The following is a 4,385-nucleotide window of genomic DNA, read 5'->3' as shown; positions in this document are numbered from 1 at the left end:
TTTGTGAAGTTATCAACAAGTCTAACATTGATAATAGAATCATAACCAAAAAAACAAAAATAAAATCATTAGAAAACTGTTATTAGAATTCCTGACACGGAAATCAATAAATAATATTAATATTCACATCAATATGAATGATTCCTATGATAATTAAAGTATTATTAATAAATTAATTTAGTAATCTCTTGTTAGTTTATTAATAAGAAAACTTCATGATAATTTTGATTCAATCAAAACACATATGGAAAATCTAAATATTGTATGGAATAAAATTAATACTTTACGCAGTCTTTAGGGAAGAGCATACTTCCCTTCAATTGAACAACAATAAACCATCAAAAATCATTTAACAAGGACAAAATATTGCTTGTTATTTGATTAAATAAATGTATATCTAAATTACATTATTATTGAATTGCTTGAAAAGTTTTATTGCTTTATTTTACAAACCATATCCGTGGAGATTTGTTTCTGAATAAATGAATAACTTCTTAGAATGCAAAAAGGATTATCCAATAGTAGAACACTACTAAAGAGATGATAGATTTAAAAAATCGAAAATGTTATCTAAGATAACATTTAAAATCTGAATACTTCATTACTGTATGGATGTTTTCGTCGGATAGACGTAATATTGTGGCATTAAGAAATACATTTGTTCAAAAAGGAACTATTAGATTTCAAAATTAGAATCAAAGAATAAGGCTCAGCTTCCTACTATGGAAATATTCTATACTGTACCAAAAAATTGCTCATTTTATTTTTTTGGCCTTCATGACCAGCACAGCTTCCTATAGTGCTAAGCAGCTTTATTTGAGTATGGTTGGTTACAATTTGTGAGTCGAGTCAATTTTGAAAGATTCCCCTGGAGGAAATTTGAGGAAATTCAATTATGATTGCCAATAGATACTTACAACACTCTCAAGTATGCTACTCGGGCTAAAAACATTAAAACAAAGGTTACGAAGAATGCTATGTCCGTAGACCTGGATGTGGGGCATAACGTAATAATGGTAGAAGATCTAAAGAAGTAAATCGTTCTACTGAAAAGCCAAACAAAAGCACATTCATCAGCACGATCTTTTCCTCCAAACTCCGACTTATCTGTCTGGTGTCGAGCTCTAGATGGAATTTTCGATAAAAGAATCGAGATTCTGAAAAGTATTCTCACTTTGGAGTGTAATCAAAAACTTCTTGTCTTGAGGAAAAAACGAAAATTGTTTGTGGCAAATTTGCTGAAGAAAACACATGGAAGTGAAGCCCAGGGAATTGAGAAGGTGGAAGAAGCACTTAGACAATACAATACGCGAATGGAGGCAATGGTTTCTGCGCAGGCTGAACAGAGCAGACGACAGAAAAGCAGTGATGAGCAGGGGCGCCATTTAGGGGGGGGGGGGAGAGCAGGGGGTTTCCCAGGCCCCCCCAAGGATCAGATAAATATTGAAAATGGGGGTCTATCTACACGAATCCTTGGAATCTCATACTGGTTTAATACTTTTTTAAACAGCAGTAGTATAATTCCTCCTACAGTATCAACAATGTAGCAAAATTGCCTTGAAAGTATGGATACGGGTACGGAGTAATAAAGAATATATTTTTCTCTGTGGTATAGTTGAAGTTTATATATAGTATGGGTACAATTATTGATCAGGGCACAATAAGTGAGTGATTGCATAAATTTCAACGTGAGAATTAACAAGTTGCAAGATGTCACAGTGAAAGCAAATAAAGGGCACAATCAGACAATCAAAAATGTATGTACAGAGTTGATGAGAATTATAGGACCAGCTTAATGTTTCTTTAGCTTTCTAACTGAAAGTTATTTTCTAATTAGAATATGATCCCCAATTTCCATGATTTTTAAGAAATCTGTTTGTGTATTTCTGAACTATATATCCTAATAGCTTTAAGGCCTCTCTGTAGGCCTATATTTCAGATAATATTTCATGATTTAATAACTAATAATGTATATTTTTGTATTGATACTTCAACCACATTTGTATAAAACTGAAAAAATTAAAGCATATAATAACATCTTCGAATGTAACATTTATGGAGAAAAACCCTGGACCCTCTATCTTTTGGGGGTATTACTTCCCCCCCCTCATACCTCTTGGTCTTTGCCCCCCCCCAGTAGTTTGGTGAAATGGCACCACTGGTGATGAGAAACTGCAAAAACTTTTCGTTGAAATGGAAGAGGCCAGAGTCACTAGAAGGCACAGAGGCCAGAGTATATGGTCAAAGAATTCGAAATGATGGATCTGAAGTTGAATAGAATTCTTACCGAAGTGGAACTGGATAACATGAAGAAAGCTTTCGATTGATCAGAAAGATAGTTCAACAAATGTGCAGTCTATCAAAACTCTGTTTGAATCTTTCACCGAGTTCTGCAATGTCATGTCAGGAATGAATGTGATCACAGAAGAATGGAATCAACTTATCAATACTTTAGAAATATTATCGAAGGCATGAAAACGATTAGGTGGCTTGACAATGAAGAAGAAGAGTCTGACTCCACCAGTGGCCACGTTGTAAATATTACAAACTTTGAGACCAAAATTGACCATCTATTATCTTTCAAAGATAAAACTATAAAGAAGAAACCAATTTTACTATCTCTTAATGAAGACGATAAAGATTCCGCCCAGGCGATTATCAGTGGGGATTTCTAAAGATCTAGTTGCTTTCATTAAATCATGCATTATGTTCTTTGAGTAAACCGCCTGCTCAAAATACCAACTATGGCTATCTTTGCTCTTCTATATTGCATCTCAACCTATGGAAAAACTATTCTTAGACTTTGATTATATTCTTTTCTTTTAACCAAGATTGCCAAAATTCACTGGCCTTCATGACCAGCATAGCTTCCTATAGTGCTAAGCCGCTTTATCTGAATAATCTCAAATAAGGTTGGTTACAATACAGCCGGTGATCCTGTAGAAAAAAGAAAACAAAACGAATTTAAAAAATAAAACAAAATCAACAACAAAAAAATGAACATAAGATAGAATCACATAAAGATGAATGAATAGGAGCAAAATTATAAAAAAAAACAAATTTGAGACGATCTTAACAGTTGATATTGTGGAAATTACAATTAAAATAAAAAACAACATAACTGCTTGAAATTACACCTGCTCTAGTCTAGTACATGGGTTTCCCATAGTTGAGTAGGTTAATTTTCGAAAAAATTCAATTTATTTATATTTGTAGTAAATTTCATATATTGTATTTTTAAATATTATGTACATTTTATTGATTAGATTGCTTGTTTGTATATTAATGGAAATAAATTTATTATTATTATTATAACTAAGGCAGCTTCTATACAGAGAACAACCTTATGATAGTAAGGCAACGCAAATTGAGTTGCTCTTTCACAACATACAAAGTTGAGTGGTGAAAAGTGCTAATTTACTGTAAATAGTGATTATTTTACAAAAAAAATCAAATTATAAAGGTTCTACTGTTTAGCTGATTTCTTGTTTCGAGTCATTCTCTACTGTTTGCAAATAATTACTTTAAAAAATCAATCTCAATTTAAAATCTTCATAAACTGTCTTAAATCATTCTTTTTTACAGTGTTTGCAAATTGTGTTTTACAACAAATCTAAAGGCGGATTCTTACTTATCAGTATCAAAGAGAATATTATTCCCATAAGTTCTAACGGGTTATTCAATTTTTCTATATAAGGTAGGCTACTTACCACACCCCTATTATTAAAATAAAATGAAAATATCCAGTACCCTTTTGTCCCTTTTACATTTTATTTAAAAATAACATTCTAATGGGACAATTCATACTCACTTAGCCGGACTCAGTGGGAATAGTCCAATCACAACTCATGGAAATTATACTTTAACTGACTCTGATACTGATATGTATAAACTAATTTCAAATAATAATGAAATTATGATTTTAATTTTTCATAAATGATCTCACCGAATCGGCGCAACGACTTGCCGCGACTAAGAGTGGGAGTATTCAAGATGGCGGCGGACTCCTCCTCAAGATGGCGGTGGTTAGGGGGAGAGGAGGACGAATGTCACGCCTCACTCTCGGCCTCCTCCTCCTCTTTCTCCTCCTCCTCCAGCTCGCTGCCGAACTGCCGATTGTTGCCGAAGAAGCGAACTCGTCCCGAGTGCTGAGTCGCGCTTCTGATCACCTCCATCCACCTGTCGCCGCCGCCGCCGCCGCCGCCGCAACATTCAAACATCATACAACCAAATTCATTGAAAATGCGAGATAATTTGAATTAGTTAACAAAAAGGACTGGATAAAATTCATGTAAAATAAGAAGGTAGAACAAATAGTATATTTCGCACCTAGAGCAGAAAATGAGATTTTTCCGGCTCAAAATCGAGGCCGTAGGCCAAGGACT

The 4,385-nt window shown here is 33.9% G+C and overlaps 1 long non-coding RNA gene across 1 annotated transcript; it reads right to left on the bottom strand.

Moving 5' to 3' along the window:
• Positions 1-2,717: 2,717 nt before the first annotated feature.
• LOC120355227 lies at positions 2,718-4,131 on the bottom strand. Its single transcript, XR_005573457.1, has 2 exons — positions 3,947-4,131; positions 2,718-2,937 (listed from the first exon to the last, which is right to left on the bottom strand). It is a non-coding gene; the product is annotated as an uncharacterized LOC120355227 (long non-coding RNA).
• Positions 4,132-4,385: the final 254 nt, after the last annotated feature.

Source organism: Nilaparvata lugens, chromosome Y (genome assembly GCF_014356525.2).
Source record: "Nilaparvata lugens isolate BPH chromosome Y, ASM1435652v1, whole genome shotgun sequence".
Lineage (NCBI taxonomy): Eukaryota > Metazoa > Arthropoda > Insecta > Hemiptera > Delphacidae > Nilaparvata > Nilaparvata lugens.
This window is presented reverse-complemented; position numbering and strand designations above follow the sequence as displayed.